The following is a 9,701-nucleotide window of genomic DNA, read 5'->3' as shown; positions in this document are numbered from 1 at the left end:
GCTCACTTTGAGATAAATGAGTTTCCTGTAAAAAAATGATTTGATTTTGCCCCTTCTTTATCTTAGCCATTACTTTACTCCTCTTAACTGGGTTATTTAAACCATTCACATTCCAAGAGGCTGCTCTAAAGCTGCTATAGCCCATCATCACAATTAAGATCAAATATGCCGACAAAACAAACACAATAACAACAGATAAAATGGCTTGAATCTTAGATGCAGTCAGCACACATAGCTTACCCCACAATCAAACCTGAAATCCCAACCAAACACCAAAAAACAAGCATTTCTGAACAAACAGCACGAACAGCAAAAAAACAGACACTGAGAATGTTAGCAGATGATCCAAATCTGCATGACATATTGATCAAATGTGTTCAATCATGTAACGATGCACGCAGCAGTGATAAACTAGCTGTGAAAATGTTGGAGTTTTCAGACATGATTTGAACTGACTTTTATTTTGCTGAGCATTTTCCTTTTCCTCCGTTGCTGTCATGCAAGCTCAAGCACTTACTAAATGGTTTTGACTGTTTTCACTGCATTTTACCAGTCAGTAAGACCATGCTTGAGTGCAAATTACACACAGAGCTATCTCGTGATAAAATGCTCACTCTCCCATTACTGTGTCACTTTGAGGGAAATGGTGCTCTCTTTTCACCAGCTAAATGGAAAGAGACTAGAATGGTGCTGTAAGACTGCAGTGCTTGCCTTGTCTGTCACGGCCAGGTGCCTTGAGATGTTTGTGCAAGTCATATTTATTCTGGTGGGGCTCCTGAGGTGAGATGCCAGTCTTATCTCACTTATTTAACCTTGTGGCTAGTTCACCTTGTATGTGACTGCATAGCTAGCAGATAGCTGAAACACACCTCTTACCATGCATCACAGGAGACACACACACACACACACACACACACACACACACACACACACACACACACACACACATGTGGCATAACATTGTCTGAGGAATCTGAATTGGAGAGGTCACTTATGGCAATTCTCTGATCGATCAGTTCTGTCACTGAAACATGCTTTTACAAGCTAATACGTGGCAGAACAGAATGTTCCTCTTGGTTTTTTGTCTCAATAGGCACTGACCACAACATTGACTGAAATAAATTCCAGCCCGTACTAAATGCATTTCAGTTTCACTGAAGGGTAAACCACAAAAAACACAGCCTCTCTGACCCTGCTGAAATATCTCCTCTACTGTCTGCTTTTGCTCATCCTACAGTGACAAGCTCCAAATCATGATTAGATTGTACAGACACCAAAGATGAACACGACTTGTATAAGCCCAACTGTGTTGAGGAGCAGAAGGAAGGGACTCTCAGATAAGTCCAACAGCACTGATTTCTGGTGATTTGAAAGTGAAAATGGATGATGAGTTTGTGATAGCGGGCCTCGGGCAGCAATTCCAGTTCCCCGTGGAAATTCATCACTTCGCTCACGGCCTGATGTTTTGATGTGGCTGACAGCAGCGAGGAAAGTGGCAATGATTGAGTTTGCCTCACCGTAGACAGGAAGCAAACAGAGAAGGCCCACAAGTTAAAGTACACTACGCTGGCTTTTGAATGCACTGAAGATGGAAGTCAGGAGTCAGGAGTGCAATGAAATTATACACTGATGAACATGACAAAAAAGGCAGTGAAGGAAAGCCTTTGGTTTACATTTGACAGAAAAGACAGGTGTGCACTATACATGAGATTCTGTAATGCTGTGCAGGTTGTAATGTTCCAATAGTTTTCTGCCAACAGGGAAACCTTTGTTAGCATCCTAGTCTGTTCACTTACCTAAGTGGGCCAGGTGGGATTAACACACTTTCTGGCTTCTCCACAATGCTTTCCAGTCTGCATCCTTACCCCTCTTACCCTTCCTCTAAACCAGGATTGTGTTCCTGAAGAGGCTGCCTTACGCTCAATCCCTTATCCAGGAGCTCTCCAGAATAAAGTGTATGGTGATCTAAGGAACGGGTTATGAAGGAAAAGCTTGAGGACCTATGATAAGGGATGCAGGTGCCTCAGGGAGGTCTAAACATTTCTCTTTTAATTTGCCTCTGATTGAGCTCTGAACTTACACTCTATTATTACTGCGCCCTACTTGTCATATCACTTATCTTTTAATTATTACTCTCTTTTAATCACTACTTTATGTACTTTTTAAAATTTAATATTTTATCATTTAATTTGAATTATATATTTTCTACTTTGTTTTTCTTTTTTCTTTGGATGTTCCTTTTGCTAATATTCATGTTAAGCTCACTGAATTGCCTCTGTGTATGAAAAATAGAAAATACATATATTTGCCTGGCCTTGCCTCAGGGCTTGCCCTTGGAGAAAGGGAGAAAACATTTGGACACCAAAGTCCTTCCAGGCAGGTCTTGCCACTCTGTAGCCGTCTTGGTAACACCCCCAGGCAGCTATTTCAGACATATAGTATACGCTCCTATCTCAATAAATGAGGAGAGATCTGTAACTCCACATTGAAGGGTCACACTGACCTTAAAAATAACTAGAAGAAGATTTATATGGTGCCATCAACAATAGACATGGGCTCAAAATGCTTTACGGAGCCCAAGGCCTGAAGACCCTAGAGCAGGCAGAAGTCTCCCTTTAGCATCTTATCTTTAGCAGATATTCGTATACAGACTCAAGCAGATCATACGTACATACATTATATTGGCATAAATGGAGCAGATGTACAGCCTGCGTAGACACAAGTTGTGTTTATAAAGGGAGAGAGTACAACCAGCCAACGAAAATAATGGTCTTACAACATCTTCTGGGTCTTATTGTACTCATAGGATTACTATTGTTAGACTGAGTGGATGCTTGTGATTCTACATATTAGCAAAGTAATAGGTGGGTAGGCAGGCAAACAATATGTGTGTGTGTGTGATGTATTGTAAGCAATGTGTAGTAGAACATGGCATGTAATAGTTTAGTATGGCACGGTGGCTCAGTTGCTTGCACTGCTTGCACTGCCGCCTCACAGCAAGAAGGTCATGGGTTCGATGTTGGCTCTGGGGGGCAGGTCCTTCCCAGAGTGCACAGGGCTCAGGTGGGCTATCTCCCGGGCCTTTCTGTGTGGAGTTTGCATGTTCACAAGGGGTTTCCTCCACTAAGGACCCCAACAGAAAAAACATGCAAAATAACAGAACACATGTCCATCCCTCACCAAAGATGGACAGTTCACTTCACTTCGTTCCCGGGCGCTACAAGCTGCCCACTGCTCCTGGGGGGTCCTTGAGGAAGGACGGTCCAGGATGGGAAAAAGCAGACAATGTGTGTGTGTGTGTGTCCTGTGTCGCCTCCATATATGCACGTGTGTTCCAGTGTGTCGTGTGTGCCATTAAAAACCTGACAAAGGTCTTAATTATAGTGTTAAAGGGCAGCAGGAAGCAAGGAGCAATTATACATTCCATTTTGTATTTCATGTAGGCATTCTATGATACTATTTATGATACTATGATATCATCTCAGCAGTAAAATACATGTGAAGCAACTGGGTGTGAGAGTAGCCTACCATTGTTTGCAAGCCCTTTGACTGCTACAGATATATAGCCCTATGATATGTAAGGGATAATGTATAGTCCGCCGGTAAGTACAAATAAATCATATATAATAAAATAATGCATTTGTGTATTTCAGAAGAAACGGACCACTTGCCTCTGCTAGTAAGACACCAAATACACCTCTGTGTGAAGGTAAACTGAAAATGATAATGATAATGATTGAAATGAAACTTGTAAGAACTTAAGTTCAGTACTATTCAGACTTCTTGTCTTTGTACCCCATAGCACTGCATGTGCATAATAAAACTCACTAGGGGGCATACTTCTACTGTTTCAGTGCATCCTTTCCACAAATTTATCATTTCTCCACATCCATCAAAGAATTGAAAACTCCTTTGAGGATAAAGTAAATGTATTTTTCAATATATTTATGCCATTATCAGTGGGAGATTTTTCTCCTAAAGAAAACTACATTGAAAAAACTACTGTGAAAATGAGTCTGGGATTCAGCAGTTCTGTGTGGCAGATGAATACATGTCAGCCTGTCATCTTGGTAACCTCCAGAGAAATAAATGCTATTGACTTTGTGAAACATCTGTGTGCTTGACCTTCACCTGTGTTTTCTATCTTCATGCAATGAAGTCTCACGCATACAGGAACCTTTGGCAATCCCCACGTTGGCCAACGTGGCCACTGATGTAATTGGCAGTAATGTAGTTGGGCCTGACATTTATGTGTGCATGTGTTGATGTGTGAGACAGCACTGAGTTTGCTGATGTAATAAAGAGGCCCCTGACAGCAGCGATGGAGCTGACAGATAAAACCTGATCTCCCACAGGCCCAGCAAATAGAGAAGGGCAACCTCCAAACACAGATGCTCAGAAGATAATTTCTCTCTCTCTCTCTTGGTCTCACTCTCTCGCTCTCTCCCTCTCGCTCTCTCTCTCTCTCTCTCTCTCATAAGTACGCCTAAATGGTAGATTTGTTTAGGGGGTTACAGTATTCATTCATTAATACTTACTACTATTACACTAGTAATGTATACACTAATACTAGTACCGTGATATCTCATGTAAATCCACCCCGCAAATGGTTGTGGTGTGTCAGGCAGTGTTTAAGTTTCAGAAATACAGGACTACTAATAGGTCATCCAGAGATGTAGTAGCATGTTGCTCCCTAATGGGGGCGCAATATGCACAACCATAGGGTAAAGAACCTACCTGCAACTATCATCTCATTTCTGTTTTGAGATCTTTACCGGTAAACGTGTTATTGAATCGACCACCATCTTTTGGTATAAAACATCAAAGAATGTTTCTAAACTTTTTGTCATTTATATTTATCAAAATTAGATAAATGTATTTAAATTACAATCCCAGCTGTGCTTGTGAGAGTGTAAAGGGACCGAGCGGTGTCATTGTGTGCGGGTGGGTCTGACCAAAACTCAGAGGCAGAGTACGTTTTTGTATTTTAATTAATGCTTGCCAAAAATCTAAATCAAGCTAAATTCCTATTAATTTGCCAAACAGTGAAGAGAGAAAAAAAATAACAAAATACAGCAACTGCAATTGAGTGACAAATCTCCTAGCCTCTCAAAGCTAGAGTACAAATTTCACACATACACCTTTTCTATCAGAGCAAGACTAGACTACATGGGACAAGACAAAGATACATATACACAGGTGACCAGCACCATTTACGAACAGGGGGGTACACTTAACAATCAATAAACACACACATGACAGGACAGACTCTGATACAAAAATACAATATAATTCTGGGTGTAATCAGCATGTTCCAGCCCTAAACATTCTATCAATTAATTTATTCGGCAAAATAAGAAGACAAAAGGCAGACGCTGCTTGATCAAGGCGACCTCCGCCATCCCCATTGCCATAACCAGAATGAACCTGGCCAATTACGCCTGGAACCAAATAAACATTCCCGTCTCCTGGCGGTACCCCTTTACCGCCGGACCGATGCATGCAGATATGGAAAACAATGCACAAATTGCTGGTAACTTTTACGCTACATCCAACATCACCTCGTAGTAAGTTTGTGCACAAACTTATCTACAAAATAAATGTTTTTATAGCATAACAAAAATAGTCTTGTCTTTCCCGAATGTCTGTGTGTGTACGTCTCAATGCGTTGCCATTAGTGTCCGTTTGGTTAGTAGTTTGCAATGGGGGCGAATTTGTGCTGGCAGGGCACCGATCCTGTGCGGCCACACCCAGACTGTCACAGAGAGAAGCGGGTTCTGTCGAGTTTTTAGTATTTGGAACTCCAGTGAATGAAGTACATTTCTTTGCTAGTCTGTTCTCTTGCTACTCACTATGAGGAGAGAATCACATTACTCCATACTTGCTGTTTAAGTTAAGATACTTGTCATAAAACCAATCGGAGTTATGAGAATGTTGTCTAATGTTTACAATCTTCTTTTGTACATGGTATCATAGTTACGAGAATGTTTAACGTTTCCAACACGCTTTGGTATATATGTGTATCATTGTGTTAATGTTTTAGAAAAGATTGCGAACGCCAATAGCTAGTTAGCGCTAAGCGCTAGCTTGGTCAGTGGAGTGGCTGAGAGCATTATAGAACATTGGGGATGTGTGGCGCTTATTTTGATGCTATTAAAGCCATTAATTGGTTTGCACAATGTAATGGTTTGTAATACAGCTCCTTTGGGTTAAAAACGGAGTGTATATTTTCTTTATTTATACAGTTTGAGCTAGTAGTGACAGTTCAATACATATTCATGTCAGTGTGGAGCATATTAACATTATGTATAAAAGGGGATAAAAAAAGGTTACATTACAAGTCAAGAGTGGGAAAAAGAGTTAAGTAATTAATTTGTTAATGCTAAATCCTCACTCTTGATGCAATATGTGGTAATTCATCTCATTATAATCTTAGTATATCATTAGTTATTGGTTATACATTATAAGATGTTTTAAATGTAGAAAATAAGTTAATAAGGTCTAATGTTAGAAACAGTAAGAACAGAATACGTATCCCTCTGCACTATTTGTGTAGATGGTTTTTTTTAACTACAAGAGAGTGGAAGATTCTGTGATGGCGAGCCTCCCCCAGTGAGACTCTGGGCGCTCGTGGAAGGCCCTACCTATTTGATCATCCAGACACCAGATAAGAGTCTATGCACACTATTTCCTCTACCCGGGCAGAAATAATCATGGCGATAGTATACACGAACGGACACAAAGCTGAACTCTTTGGGGCCATGCTTGCACACGCAATAAACGACCAAGGAACTGAACTCTTTTGATCTCAAACTCCTATATTTAAGGAGCAGTCACTAACAGTTGCAACTCAAAAGAGATTTTCTGTGTTTTTCCATAATGTATTTGTTATTCTAAAGAGCTCTATTTTGTTTTATTTCTTTTTTTCTTTTACATAAGGTTCAGCACTGTGTATATTGCATTGTTGTTGTAAGGCAATAAAGTGCCATCTGTTCAACTCAACTCAACTCCTCTTGTGAGTTAGTCAAGGCATACCACTCCCCGAACCTAGGAGGATGTTAGGGCTTTTATTACTAGAAAGAAATATTTCCTCACAGTACTGGAGTAAATTCTAGGATTGGAGACTATTTTTAACCAAACAAATTATTACCACAAGGAGTCGTATTTGCTTTGCCAGCAAGATGGATAATAAAATTATGAATAATACAGCCACTATGTCTCAGTTCATAACGTCTAGATGCAAAAAAAAAAAAAAAAAAACTCACCACATTCCCTGAAATATATCAAATTTCAAAGGCGGTGTTGCTTGTTTTATAGACTTGCTGAGATGTAGAATACAGTCGCCTGTCAAAAATAAATAAGTCTGATGCCTTTTGACAGCAGCGCAAGCTGAGTTAGTATCTTCACACCACCGAATCGACTATAATATTTATAGCTCAAGATTATCATTAGAAATCACCAGAAGAGACCATTTGCATTTCATATCCCCAATCAATAACTCCAAGAAGGTAAAACATGCATTTATTACCACTTAAACACACTGGCACCATGCATAACTCCCTTGTAAACAAGACACTTCATCATCCACAGGTTATTAAACCATAAATTAATGGCACAAAGAAAGAGCCATAAAGAGATGGGAGATGGGACCAAAAAATACTGCAGAGTAATAAATTGCCAGGAGGCTGTCTCCTAAAATAAAATGCACAAATAAAGAAAAAAATAACCACCAGCTTTTTTGGTGTAGAGCCTGTGATCTCTCCTCCCTTTCTCTCTCTCTCTCTCTCTCTTTCTATCTGATCTCTCCTCCCTTCTCTCTCTCTCTCTTCTCTCCCTGTGACCTCATATTTTTTACTCTTTCCCCCACACAACGCCCTGACTCACATGGGGTTGTGCGTTCTTTTCTAATTAGCACTGACAGCCCCCACCACGCCAGCCAGCCAGGGAATGCTGAGTGTGGGACAGACAGCCAGGGCCAAAGCCAGACCCCTCCCTGAAACTAACAGAAGCCTAAATAACTGGATAAACATGTGCAGATGCCATGTGATCAGAACGCCAAAAGAAGAAAAAAAGAAAGAAAGGGCAGACCAAAGAATATCTGAGTCAGCAAACCAGTCAGAGAAATTGTGTGTGAGTGGAGGAGAGAGGGGGTGGCTCTGAGAGATGAAAAGATTTGAACTGATTATTTTATGACAATAAAGCTAAGATTTTGACCACAGGGCAGAGATTAACAATCTCAATCAAATTCACCATGTCTTGTATGAACAATCATTTTGATGTAAACATGCCTTCACAGTGGTCTTTCCCACCACGCAATGCATTCAGATTGGTTTTTCAAACACTCTGGCAATATGACAGATCACACAGTCCTGTTAGGAGGGCATGTGTCGGTTGAGGTGGGATTCAATCTCCAAAGAAAACAAATAAAAACAAACAAATAAATAACCAATGTTTTGCTATCAGGCAAAGCTGTCAATCCAAATTTCTCGCACGGCCCTGCAGAAGAATGAACTGTGTTCACAACTCCTCTTTTTCTTTTTCTGTGTTCCGTGTGACTTCTGTTTCCATCTTCCTTGGTCCCCTTGGCCAGAGGGCGGCGTGATTGAGACTGCTGAGTGTGCACTCGCGCTCCGAGCTCAACCCAGCAGAGCAGAGCTTGAATGCAGGGCACGAGGAGGTTTAATTAGACCTCATGAACGCATCGAGCTTTGACAACAGCAGGGGCACAGTAATTTGGAGTTGAAAGACTCAAAAATCAATGATTAAAAACATCAAGGATGATACCTTGTCCCTGTTTCATTATGTGCTTTATGGAAGAAGTGCATTTGAAGTGAAGAGTTGTTTGCATACACAGTAGATTTATTAAGTAGTATACTGAAATTATTATATAGTTATTTAAGCTTACAGCCATACCACACTGATCACGCCCGATCACGTACGATCTCGGAAGCTAAGCAGTGCTGGCCCTGGTTAGTACTCGGATGGGAGACCAACTGGGAATACCAGGTCCTGTAAACTGAAGATGGGTGGGATTGAGTGGATTTACTGGATTACTGAAACATCGAGAACAAGTGGATACCAAATCCGGTGGAAACTCGCTATCGATGGCCTTAATCCACTTTGGAGTGAGAAGGCGAACAACAATTATTGAAATGATCACAGTTGCAGTTACGGCAGTTTATCATATGCTGCATATGAATTTATTCCAGCAAATGCAGTAACATGCACTGCTATGGCCATTGGGGTGATTATTGGTAGGGATGGTGGAGCTATTACCCCACCACTTTTTCTGATTACCTAAAATTGTCCCCACCACTATTTTGATATTGATTGCATATGTGTTTAAATCAATTATCATTTCTATCGGCTCTACATAGAGTTAACTCCCTCATGTTCCCGCTGGATGAGCCATAGAGTTTGTATAGGTAGAGTTTGGCTTTTTATCGCAGGTGCTTTGCCTTCTAAACACGTTACGTTGATTGTTCAGTGATATGAATAACACAGTCAGCTGTCCTGGCCATACAGACCGGGAATTGTAATAGTCTTGCTAACGTTAGCACTGTACAAACAAAAACAGTCGGGCATATTAACGTTATACTAGTAGCTAGTATACCTAGCTAACATTAACTGATAACAAAGTAAGCTAGCAAACTAAATTCTGTCTTCTCCAGTTTCAAATCCCATCTGTCTGGCTACAGCCT

At 40.7% G+C, this 9,701-nt stretch overlaps 1 pseudogene; it reads left to right on the top strand.

Annotated features, from left to right (window-relative positions):
* The first annotated feature begins 8,899 nt into the window (after nt 1-8,899).
* On the top strand, nt 8,900-9,018 carry LOC116220616 (annotated as a pseudogene).
* The last annotated feature ends 683 nt before the right edge of the window (nt 9,019-9,701 follow it).

The sequence above is a fragment of the Clupea harengus genome, chromosome 5, assembly GCF_900700415.2.
Source record: "Clupea harengus chromosome 5, Ch_v2.0.2, whole genome shotgun sequence".
Classification (NCBI taxonomy): Eukaryota; Metazoa; Chordata; class Actinopteri; order Clupeiformes; family Clupeidae; genus Clupea; species Clupea harengus.
The sequence above is the reverse complement of the archived record's forward strand: the minus strand, read 5'-3'. Positions and strand labels throughout refer to the sequence as shown.